We start from the raw sequence: 13,922 nt of genomic DNA, 5'->3' as shown, positions 1-13,922 counted from the left end.
CGAAAATTGTATGATTTTTCAGCACTTCCACTAACTTACCCAGCCACCTGACCTAAAAAGTGTTACGTATTTCAAGACATCCTTTATTATACATTTCTGTGGCTGCCTCCTTATCTGACAGTTACACTTACACCCACTATCCTCCGTTATTTCTTGGGTATATTCCGGTTTCTGTCTCATCCTGCAATTTTTCCTCTTTACGACTCACTGGAGTACCATGGAATTTACGTGCTTATGTGATTGTAAAAAATACATTCTGTTAACTTTTCGCTCTTTCAAGTAAATTTTTGAACATTTCTTCCGTAGCCCATTCTATGGACAACAAACTCATTTCTTGTCATTCCACTTAATGTGTAGCACTCTTACGTAACACAGCATTTCAGAGATCTCTGTTATCTTCTTTTCCAGATTCCCTCAGACCAACATTCATTTCTGATCAAATCAGTGCTCCTGACTCAGACATGTGTGGCACTATCAGTTTCTTTTCTCTAACATCAGCTACTTCCCAATACTTCCATTTTTCTTTCGGTTTACTCTCCATACATATCTTGAGATCAGGACGCTGTTCCCTTTGTTTCAACAACTTCGGTAATTTTTCATCATTTCTACGCAGTTTATCAATAAATCTGAATCGCATTTAGGAACTTCCTTTTATTTCCTCAATGACATCACCGAGGAACAGGTGCAGCAAAAGAGGAGATGAAAAGAGAGAGAGAGAGATAAAATATGTATTTGGTTAACAAAAGAGTAGTGTACGGGTGTTCAGCTCTAATGTGGATAAATTTAAGGTATAACAGTATAGTTTTTGAAGTCTACATATATTTATAGATTATTATCAAGCGTATTTTTCATTCAGACATAATACAGTAACGTCAATCGCTTGAAATTCTGAGCTTATTATTGAAGAACACAGTATATAATTCATATCCGATAAAGTTTTGATTCTATTTTCATTAATGTAGTAAATTAAATAATAAAATGAACTAGTACGTCACTGCAGCTTGGCATGAGTAGCTTTAAGTACCTATGACTGGGAGAACTGTCTAGCGTAGCTTTAATTTGCTTCCATGCCACTGCACAGAGTTGCGATAGTTACGATTAAAACTCAGAGAACAGCGCTACTAACTGAATGTCATGACTCTCGTATAACTTAAGCTATTTAAACAGAGTGTGCTAGGTAAGTAATCAGGAGGCACAAACCTTATCTGTACCGTATTTCATGGGCGTATTGAGTGACATCTGGCGGTAACGAAGGGAGCCACAAGCTACCATATGGCGCCAGTTTGTACTTGGCTGTGACCATTGCATGCTGTTTGACTGAGGCACCAGTATAGCGCATTTTGCTTGATCTCTGTTGAATCCAACGTGAGATTTGCCCACTTGCCAGATGCCTGACTACAGCACCAGAATGGTGCAGTCCTCCTGAACACAACAGAGTTGTGCATGCCTTGTTACTAACTACAACACAAGTATGGCGTGGTCTACCTGACCTCAGCGGTCTTTGGCGTGAGCTTCACCCTTGCCAGCTGCCTGATTGCAGCACCAGTTCAGCATAGATTGCCTGACTATTGCAGCACCAGTACAGCATAGATTGCCTGACTTCAGTGGTGTTCAGTGTGAGGTTTGCCCAGTTCCAGATGCCTGACAGTAACGCCAGTATGGCGAAGTCTTACTGAACATAATAGAGTTTGGCATACGCCCACCTGCTAGGTGCCTGCCTGCAGTAGTAGGACAGCGTTATCTGCCTTACCTCAATGCAGTTTCACTTGAGCTATGTCCACTTGCCAGCAGTCTGGCTGCAGCACAGAATGGTGCAGTCTGCCTAACCACAACGCACATTAGCAAGTACTTTGCCCAATGCGTTGGTGCCTGACTACAACATCAGTATAGTGACGTCTGCCTAGGTTTAATGGAGTTCAGCATGAACTATGCCCACTTCGAAGCTGTCTGACTGAAGAATCAGGATGGCGCACTCCCCCTAACTGCAACTCAGTTTCGCATCAGCAATGGCCTCACCCTTTTCCCTGACAACAACAATATTATGTGTGGTCCACTTACCTCAGCACAGTTTGGCATGGCCTATGCCCACTTGCCAGCATCACTGATGTGGTTTCGAGTTAGGTGACACAGTAGTTAGCACACTGGACTCACATCCGGCAGCACAACAGTGCAAACCCTTGTCACAGCCATCCTGATTTAGGTTTTCCACGACTTCGATAAGTCCGCAGCTCGTGGTCGTGCGGTAGCGTTCTCGCTTCCCACGCCCGGGTTCCCGGGTTCGATTCCGGGCGGGGTCAGGGATTTTCTCTGCCTCGTGAGGACTGGGTGTTGTGTGATGTCCTTAGGTTGGTTAGGTTTAAGTAGTTCTACGTTCTAGGGGACTGATGACCATAGATGTTATGTCCCATAGTGCTCAAAGCCATTTGAACCATTTTTTGATTTCGATAAATAGGTTCAGGCAAATTTTACAATGGTTCCTTTGAAAGGGCACAGCTGACGTTTTTACCCATACTTCCATAATACGATGGGACCGATTACCTTGCTGTTTGCCTCCCCCCTCTCCCAGAGAAAAAAACTAACCAAGCAATATGACGCTGTATACCTGACCCCAACGGAGTTTAGTGTAAGCTATGTCCACTTTCCAGCTGCCTGGCCACAGAACCAGAATTGTGTGATTCGCCTGACCTCAAAGAGGCTCAGTGTGAGCTACGCCAACTTTTCCAGCTGCCTGACAGCAGGATCAGTATTGCGCTGTGTGTCTGACCTCAACAGAGTTTGACGTGAGTTACGTCCACTTGCCAACTGTCTGATTGCGGCACCAGCACGACTGGCTTGCTTGAGCTGAATGGAGGTCAACTGACTCCAGTGGCAGTCCAAAACAATATACATTTCATTTCTTCAATATTTCAAGACTGGATTTTGAGAGAGGATGAATTACATTTTCCACCAGTTTACTTTCGTAATCATACATGTTTTCCACACATCTTTTCCAAAGACGTTGATCAGGAAATTGGCTAAGAAAGTTTGTTCAGGAAAAAGTAGACAGAGTAGAACACTGCGCCATGACGGACGCAAAGGCTCTTCTTCATATTCTGTGAACATATAATTCACAGAATTACACACAACAGACTCATGAAATCAAAGAACTTCATCATATTATGCAAATCAAACAATATGTAGAATTATTTTATTTTGAAATGATTTGTACCGATAAAAAAACAAAAAGAAGAAACATTTCAGCCTTTGCTCTGTGGCACATATTTCTGCAATAATTTATTTTATGCAGCGTTTTAGTAGTTGTTTTCAGTATTAATATTTACTTATGAATCGCTGAGACAATATTTTGTAGAAATGCGTAATTTATGAGTAATTTCACTATATTTGTCTTCAAATCAGAGTTTTAATCGCGTGAAAAAACTTAAATCATTTTACTGTGCATACATATAGTCAAAGTATTATGGGTCACTCTCATGCATATCTGGCACACTATTGAAAGAAGTGTTATGTACAGTGAAGACCACTAAGATATGAAATTACTGAACTAGAACGAGAAGCAGGACTATATGGACGTTGAAATATACCAAGTACGTCTTTATCATGAATTATTTAGCAAAAAAAAGCTGTACTTATGGATATCTGTCTCTAGGATAACCTTAAATAACAAATACTTTACTAATGATGCGATCCTAATTTTCAGCTTTGTTCTGTAGCCAAGGCATAGTATAAGTTTCATTTGGATACATTTTCAACTACCATGTGTGACATTGCATCGTGATTGTTTTCTTGTATTTACTGATGATCTAACATGATGACATCCGTTGCTTTAGATTAAGGAATTTTTAGTATGAATTTGTATTTACATCATTTATTAGGTTTCTTTGTGGTGCATATTCTGTGCATAAGTAGTTCCTGAAGGATGCAGCGCAGTTAGTGTGATAATTGTGTGCAGCACTGTAGTGAGACCTAACAAATAATGAAAGACTTGTCAGGAGGAAGCAAAAAGTATTGAGAATGTTGGTTAAAGAAGTGGTTGGTGCACTAACGAGAAACGTTTTTAGTGTGTATAACATGTAATGAAGCTTGCAATGAGGTTTTGTTTTAAAATATGGAAGAAAATAGGTTAATAAAGCAAAGCTGAAATGGTGATAATAAGATAAAAAAAGGTACTACAAAGGTAATAGAAGGTAAGAAAAGTAAATATAACAATATATTCTAACAAAGGGAAGTATGAGAATGGAGAAAAGAAAGTAACACAAATATTGGTCAGTTTTTCGTGAACATTTAGTGTTAGGACAATCCTGACAAACAGAGGGTTTTTATGGTATTATCATGATGTAAACCATGGTTACTCCCTTATCGAAGTTTTCGTAACTATATGTTTGTGATTTCCTCATCTGCGTTTTTATTATCCTTACGTGTTTACTTCTGCCTTATTCGCTATACTTTTGTGTTTTCACTTTTACTTATTGAAATGAGGCATATATACTTGGATAGGTTTGGAGTTTTTATCAGGTTTCCTACACACACATAACAATTGTCTTTATCATCCTTATTACTCTATACTGTTTTACAGGATTTACTTGTCTTATGTTTGTGTAATTCGTTACTATAGACCTACTATGTTCAGACCAGGACATCAATGTCTCTCATTTATAGACATAGGACACTGGACAATCGTATTATTATTCTCTTAGGTTTCTAGCTGTATAATTGTACAACTTTCCCCGCTTATCTATATAATTATGGAATTGTTAATTTCCAAAATGATATAAAATGCTATCACTACTTCACTTTCTTATTTTCCACAACCAATTTTTTGACAGGAGATTGCCAGGGATATGTAGCACAAGCATGCAACAAACTGTAAGCTTTTTTAATTTCCACAGTAAATTGTCCACAATGAAACGGCTTCTCTCTTCAGTCATTCAGTGACAACGAAACAATTTACTGATTCCATTTGAGTCTAGTCAGTTGTCAGTGTAGGATCACTTCACCCTGTCTGCTTCAGGTGCTATGATCTACACTATAATTTGCATCGCAGTTACTACTAGTGGGTGTCACCATGGACATTCCTCACTGAGTCTCCTATAATCCATGTCTTCATATGGTACTTCAATTTATGGAAGTGCTTCGTATTCAGTGAAACTTGTATCAGGTTAACTATGAAACAGACAATGACAAACACTGTGAACACATTTTTGTGCTGTGTGCTTTCAAAAATAAAGACTTTTCCACTTTGTGCAGTTCAATTTTTCCACAGATGATAGAACAGTAAGTAACTGGTTTTATACTTTGTATATATCTGTATAACACATCCAGAGTAATTGAGGACATCTTAAGCTATTGCCTTTGCCTCATGACTGTAGCTGAAGAAATATTTATTCTCTCTAAATATATATTTGTTCTTAGGTTAATTCTTTTTCACTGTGTCACTGTTGTAACATTTTTGAGGATCTATTTGGTTATCACTATTTGACTTTTGCACTTAATCCTTTACCATATGTAAAACGTCTCGGCCAAAATTGTGGTTGCAGAACGGAAGGATATGGATGTATACATGAGGTAAGCACACAGGTGTGTAGAATTGTAATGTGCTACTGAGAGTAGTATCGAGGTTCAAATAGTGGAAATGTTATAAGAATTGCTCTGATAGGAAGAAGGGATTACCCTTGTTGAAAGTTATTTCTTGAAGTCCTGTTTTGTAAATATTGTTGTGAACATTCACTTCATTTTTCAATCATAACTTTTGAATACAGAGTTTCATTCAGTTTATTATGTAGTTACCCACATTGCACTTCGTAGGATGGAATTTTCACAAGTAGTTTTTCAATGTTGCGTTGCTGCTGTATGCTGTGCGCTGCTTTCAGGAAATGTGCAAGAATGTTTGTCAAGTCACGAGGTAAGTGAAACTACAGTTTACAGCCAGGAATTTCTTTGTAACTTCAGGTGCTCATATACTTTAGAAATCAGGTTACATTCAGAGTGGCACTGTATTTTTGTGGAAACAGCTCGCATCAGTTTGTAGACAGTATTGAGTAAATCATATTAAGTATTTGTGTAATTCATTGTAGTCAGAATTTTGCACAGTACTCGACGGAGCTTCATTTCAAGATGAAGTTCTTCCCATTGTAATTATTCAGAATCTTACCAACAATAGAATGTGGGCTGCGATTTTAATGCATCGACGTCCTGCTGTGCTTGATGTACTTAAAGTAACTGAATCCCAGAAAGTGCAAGAGTTCACAGAACTAGACTGTAGTGCCTGATGTTGAAACATTGACTACAGACAGTTCTAAAAGGGCCCAGATCTGCCTGCCACAAACTGACAACAGACACAAGAAGCGGTGTAATTAGTAAACGAGGTTCCCAGCCAGTTTCTCTGCAAATTCAAGAATTCCGAAGGCTATTGTGAAGGTCTCCGTAACGCATGATTGCGTGAACTGTTTCTTATGCCAGATGGAATGCCCACACTGCCGAAAATCGGGACACACTAAACAACTGTGACTGCAAAAGAGTAGCAACGTAAACTCTGTTTGACTTAAGTCTAAAATTGAAAATATGAAAATTAATGATTTCACATTCTGATTACGGAAACAACTTCCAATTGAAACTGGAGATGTGCAGAAATTGACACAAAAACATTAATCCACTGTAATTCAGTCAGTGCACGGAGTCAGTTATCCTTATTGCATCAGAATATCTGAGGACTGAAGGGGAAAGCTTAACGAGTTGTTTAGTTGTGTTGAAGATCTAGAATTGAGCAAACCAGTTGATACAGAAATATTAAATGTTCCTGGATTTAACTTAGCCTCTTACTTCTGTAGAGAAAATATGGAGAAAGGAGGAGTTGAAACTTCCTCGCAGGTTAAAACTGTGTGCCAGACCGAGACTCGAATTCGGGACTTTTGCCTTTCACGGGCAAGTGCTCTACCAACTGAGCTACCCAAGCACGACTCACGCCCGGTCCTCACAGCTTTAATTCCGCCAGTATCTCGTCTCCTATCTCCCAAACTTCACAGAAGCTTCAGGTGAATACCGAGAATCCTATTTACATTTACAATGAGAATGTGCTTGCTACAATAGATAACAAGTTAGAAGCTATTGGCATTTTCTGTGACCTGTCAAAAACATTTCACTATGTAAATCACAGCATTCTCTTAAGTAAGTTTGAATATTATAGTGTCACTGTCAGTACTGCAAATGATGCAAGTATTCCCTAACTAATAGCAAACGAAGGGTGTCACTGCGAAATACCTGTGAAGTAAGCGGTCAGTCTTCATCTGACTGGGAATTAATTACATGTGTTGTCCTCGAAGTTCCATCTTGTATAACTTGCTTTTTCTTGTGTACATTCACGACACGACCTCTCTTCTGTTATATTGCCAGTGGCAATATATTGCAAGCAAACTACAGATTTAGAAATATGAGCTTTCTCTGACATTAATAAATTGTTAAAGCTAATTCACTGTCATTGAACTTGGGAAGACCCACTATATGCTGCTCAGAACCTGTAAGAGATTTCCTTCCACCACGTCTGTAACATATGAAGACATGCAGATAGAAGAGGTTGTCGATATTAAATTCCTTGGATTACAGCTCTATAATAAATTCAGTTGGCAAAGACATTCTATATTACTGCTGAAGAGCGTAAACAGATCTATATTTTCGGTGTGAATGATGTCAGATGTAGGAGATATAAATAGAGAAAACCTTGCATACTTTGTTTACTTTCATTCTATTTGTCATGTGAAACTATGCTTTGGTGTAACTTCTCATAATGAGCAAAAAATCTATATGTGAAATCTTACAATAATATTCATTTGTGATGCAGATTCAAGAACATCATGTAGAAAACTATTCAAGGAACTGGGTATTCTACCAATTGCTTCTCTGTATATCTATTGCTTTATGAAATTTGTTACAAATAGTGTGTCTATTTCTAACCAATAAACACATAGTATCAACACTAGGAATAAGAAAAATTTACATAAAGACCTAAAACCACTTACGTTGGTCCAAGAAGGGGTCCAACATTCAGGAACACACATTTTCAATAAATTTTCGCAACCATTAAAAACTTGTTTCCTGATAAAGCACAGTTTAAACAGAGTTTGTAAGAGTTTTTGGTAGATAAGTCCTTCTACTCTATAGATGACTATCTTAACATGGAGTCTTAGACATCTTAACTAAAAATGTCTGTTGGATCTCAGTTTTGACAGTAGTTGGTCACAAAAGTCGAGTTTAGGTATTTTGTGCATGACAAATTTATAAAAATTGCATAGCCACATTTCATTCTGACAGTTCATTAATTCTGTAAATATTAACCATTTCAGGTTACTCTAATGTATTCACATATTTTGCCAGTCTCCTGACAAATAATCAGGGAAGTGAGTGTTTTATTCAAATGTTCTATGTTTTTTATGTTATACTTTCTGACATATTCCATACCCACGAGATTAATCTCATTTTTGGGTCTATGGAAAGAAACTGAGTCTAACCTCTAATCTAACCTAATCTAATTTACCCCAAGCGATACTCAGAAGCCGTAGACACAAGTGCTATAATAGTAAAGCTATACGCACAGGCAGAATTTAGCCATATATATCACCTCTCCTCGAACAAAACGCTTCACACTCGCAAATCAGAGGAGGCATTTTTCTGGAAAGCAGAACTGACAAACCGTTCATATATTTACTGATTTGTAACCAAACTGTCGCCCTTCGGTTAGATACTGGTGCTCCAGGAACGTTATTTAATCAGAATACTTATGAGAAGTTGGTACAAATTAAGCCACAGAAAACGCATGGGTACATCGAGGCCTACAACGGCCTAAGTATCTGTTCTCGAGACGTGCACTGTGCAAGCCAAACATAAAATTATGGCTACTTTTGTACCACCCGCAGTAGCTCAATCACGTTCTATTCCTGACACTTTTGGTATGGGTGCATTTGATTTGTTTCATTTAAATAGTCAAGGCAACGTGCATTCTGTCGACACTCAAATTTCCCATGCCAGTATTCATCAACTAGGTGGAAATTCTGAATATTTGTTTGGTGGCAAATTGGGACATGCAAATAACTTTTAAACCCCTTACAGTCAAAAACAAACCTCAAACAGATTTTCATCACACACATCCGGTACCACATTTATTCACAGTAACCTTGCTTCTGACGTCAACAGATTGGACCAAATTGGTGTTAAAAAACCCATTTGTGGAAGTCAATCGGCAGCTCGTCTAGTTATCATACGAAAATTGAGAGGAAAATCTGGCTTCTTGCAAATCATAACCACAGTTAATGCTCAGATAGTTATTGATTCTGTCATGCTTCCACGTATCAGGGAGCTAGTGGACCACGTACCAGGTGGACGAATCTTTTCCCAAATTCATTTAGCTAGTGCTGACTTCAAACTTCCGCTTGATGACGCAACCAAAAAATTTTTAATATCCGTTGGTCCATCACGACCTGGGGACATTGTGTGGTAAGTACTTTTCAATGTCAATAAATTTCAGCAACAGCCGTATACTTTAAGATTATATTTCATTTTGAAATCAACCAGTTCCGGCAATTCATTTTGCCATCTTCAGGCACCATACACTTTTATTCAAATAAACGAACTTACCGCATAGCGCGATCAAACATTGGATATCGTGAATTTGAATCTTTATACAAATGCTTCAATAGAAGGCGTGACAGAAGCTGCCAGCTGCTGTCACGTCTTCATTTGTAGCATTTTTATAACGATTGGAATTCACGAAACCCAGTGTTTTACATGCACAACAAATAAAATTTACGCGTATGCATTAATGTTATATGTCAGAATAGGACACCGTATTAAAATGTTGTGGGTCATTACAAACCTGGTATTAACTGGAGGCCAAGGGTTGTGAATTCCTTGGAGGCAGAGCGGTGTATATGCCAACAGGATTATTGGTAAAAACATTACTGAGCACAACGTTCTGAGTGTAATTCACTGATTGTGTATATATAGCTTCGTTAATAACCACTGCATATGATGGTTACTGTAGCAACATCATCATTATCAGCACTACGTCTATCACATTTGGTAACGCATCCCACAATCCTCTTAACAGTCTGTCTCCCAGTCGTCTGCATCTCGGAGTAGCTGGCCACTTGTTTGCTGTGTTTTTTTCCTTTATCTGGTCTTCCATCGCCTCGGTGGTCTTGCAGAAACAGAGTTTGAAATATTATTCAAACACTGAAGTTCATTTCCTCATAATCGCGAGTTTGTCACTTACACCCCTTTTCTTTTAACCGCCTCATGAGTAAATGGACCTGGAAAAGGTGATTCAACCAGTAGTTTTTCTAGTTGACATGTGGGCACTCACAAGTGTAGACACAATTCTTGTCTAGAATAAGTAAGCAGAGACAACTATAACTTTACTGCCACAATTCGATTTCCGGAAAAAAATTCCTGTTTCGGTAGCCAGGTGGTACGCCGGTACTTTGCCTAGTTTACAGAGGACAGCACAAAGCACCGTTGAATAAGGGATTTCCATGGCGACCGGCATACCGCGAAAGTTCGTTGCCTAGCAACCATATTCCCGGAGGAACCGTTTCGAAGACGCAGCTTAATCTGGAGAAGGCGTTCTCGCTTGCAAGTTGTGGACGCCGTACCGCCCTCCCTCCTGGCAATTAAGTTAATACTGCCTCCCAACAAGGTACGCAGGCCAACTTCTGCCAATCTGCATAGAAATCTGTGTGTTTGCACTTTACGTTTGAGTTCCCAAATTTTCGATTAAGTACATAACAGCGGTTGGCAAAGATGTTTCTTTCCCTTTACCATAATTTTATCATTAAATTTCAGGTTAAGATGATGGCTTCCGAATCACTGTTTTGTCCAACATTAATTTTACGAAAACTGTTCTTTCTATAACTGACGCAAGCTGTTAGCATAAAGAGCGAAAATTTTTGAAAACTTTTGAGTCAGTTGATAAACTGGCGATAGAGGATGCAAGGTAAATAATGTATTATACCTAATTCGGGATATTTTCGTGGATTTCAGTTTATGAAAGTCCACCCACGGCTTGTATGTGAACTAATTTCCTTCAAATCAACGGCCGATTTTAGGTCTTTTGTAATTAACTGCTGAGCTACCATTCAAAAGCAAAGTAAGCTACACGTCTAAAGCAGAGACGCGGTGATACATAATACGGTCATCGCGTGATTGATTAATGGTGCACTTCAAGGTTTTTAACAGCTCATCTGGGCAGCCGAAAATACGTCATCAAACGTAGTATAACAGTTAGGAGCAAAGAAATTTTCCCGGAAAAGAGGCACCCTTGTCTAGGTTAATTTAAAAAATCAGAACGGAATAATGTCGCGGTATTTCTTAAGACAGGCCATCGTTGATACCATTTCCACTCTCCTAAAAATGAAGTAGAGACCCATCTCTAATGAACACTAGTCAGCTAAAGGGAACAAAATGTAAACCTCCACTCTAGCATGAATCAGAATAAAAACGAAGGGACTTTCTCTCGAATTGCAAATTACATTAAAATAAAAAAATTATTTAAAAACTTTTCACTATATGAGTGTTTTATTATCAGAAGTTCAAAGTTGTGTAGAGTACTGATAGGTTCAGGTACCTCCGATGTATTGGATATCGAAAAATCTTGTAAACATGACGGAGAGAAAATGGGTGATATAGCGTGAGAGAGTCTTGGAAGGACGGAGTCGGACAGCGCCTAAATAAGTATATATCAAATTATGGGATTGCTTGGACAAACAAAATTGTGCAGTTTCTGAAATAACAAATTGTAGAGAGTAAATAGAATGCGGAATATGTGGCATGGAAGTAGTGATCCTTCCCTGAAAAAAATACATTTATACTTATTGTATCCTGACAGTAAAACTTAAGTGCCTTGTGCCTGGAAAATAACTGTTCCGAGAAGAAGAACCAATCAAAAATACGAAGCAGTTGCTGCCCTTCAGGTCTTTACTGTGGCACTAAAGCGATTTGTCAACCTGGATACGCTCCTATGTGTTTAACATTGAATCACAAGTGGTCTTTATGTATTTCCTTTTTAATTTCCTGAAGACAGTTTTCGATTCTGTTTTATTAGTATTGCCTTTTACTGTATTCCCTCTTTCTCCAGGCTTCCCATCCGTACTTAGTGCTCTGGACCCCTGATATTCATGCAGATACTTTTCCTTCTGCAAAGGTTTCTTAAATTTTCCTACGAATGGCGTCATCTTTCCTACAGTTATCACGGCTCCTAAGGCTTCACATTTTGTCTCTACCAAGTCTGCTTGACACTTTGCACTTACTTTCTTTTTCATTCTTATATTTTTGTTTTTCATCCACGCCTTCTTGGCGCTTTGCACTTACTTCCTTTTTCGTTCTTATACTTCTGTATTTCACTTCGTCTCCTTCACTTTCTGTGAACTTACATTTTCGTTTTCGTCAATGAAATTCAATATCTCGTGTGTTGTTCTAGGTTTCCTATTAAACACTGCCTCAGTGCCTAGTTGCCCCTCCGCTACCTCCACTATACTATCTCTCAAAACTACAGATTCGTATTCTATTTATAGCAGCTGGAAAAGTTTTGCAGTTTGTTTCGAAATCGTGATCTTCCTTAAAGATCCGAATAATTTTCTTTATCTCAACGGATTATCGTTATACTGTGGTGGGAGCTGGCTTTGTGATAATCTCTTCTCACTATTCTTTCGAAGTTTCATATCAACTGAAACGTTCCTACTCCTAGTTCTCTAAATTCCTACTTCCTTATTCATTACATTACTGTGTTACCGTTTTTGATTTTGTGTTGATGAACCTGTACTCATTAGAAAAGAAGTCTAGTCCTTCCTGAAATGCAATTGAGAAACACAAGGCTCATTCTTCAGATATCCATACTTTTGCTCCTGCCACTACCACGAACCCATTGTTCTAGGCAGGGGAGCAGGAACGTCGAGGATGGCAAGGTACGGGGGGAGGGGGGGGGAGGGGAGGGGGGGGGGATGGACAAGATCACTCAAACAGGGCTTCAGACAGTTTGAAACCTTGAAATTTTCAGTTTTTGGTTTCTTTCATTGATCAGTCAACAGAAATTTGCTTTTCTAATGATACACGACACATGCATGTTATTGCCATAGTTCTGGTTTAGTCATTCATTTAAACAAAATACTGTGCCTGAGCGACAATATAAGTTTGGCAATTCTCAGACTTAAATTTGATTTTTTGAATCACCCGCCTCTGAGGGAAATTATTTAGCAGATGGGGATTCAAAAGTTTTCAGAGTTGTTGAGGAAGATAAGGCGTACAGGGATAATATAACTCTTTGCAGGAGTGCATAGATCATGTACAAAAGCGAAAGGGTACAACGTTGCGATGACTGAAAACTGCATGCCATGGAAATATATTGGTAGAAGGGAGGGGATCAGACTGCAAGCTTGGACACACAGTATCTGTCATAGAAATAATTCAAAATTATTATGGCACGGCCATCAGACCAAATGTTGTTAGTATAGCAGATATGTGAACAGCTGTATGGGCAGTTTTGTTTCACTTCTCTGCAACAGACGACAAAACTACTCGTGGCCTAATCCATCCAGCATGAAAAACTTTTTCACAATTCAGCTATTCCTTTTGCACTTTAAGGTCTTGAAATAAGCATTCCGACAGTTGTCAGATGTAAGTCCTTTGAGGGAATGTTTTCATGACTGCACCCAGGATCCTAATGAGTCCGTTAACAGCCTAATCTGGGCCAGAATTCCCAACTAAGTATTGGTGGCAATTAGTATATTGCATTTTGGTATTTTTGATGCACTGACAACTCTCAATGAAGGGAATATTGCTCGTTGTTTGGTGCTGGAAAGATTGTTATACAATGATAGTCGTTTCACTGTAAAGCAAATATTAAATTTAGATAATGAAAGGCAGGCGGAATTAGAGAGAGCTGT

The sequence above is a fragment of the Schistocerca americana genome, chromosome 2 (assembly GCF_021461395.2).
Source record: "Schistocerca americana isolate TAMUIC-IGC-003095 chromosome 2, iqSchAmer2.1, whole genome shotgun sequence".
Lineage (NCBI taxonomy): Eukaryota > Metazoa > Arthropoda > Insecta > Orthoptera > Acrididae > Schistocerca > Schistocerca americana.
This window is presented reverse-complemented; position numbering follows the sequence as displayed.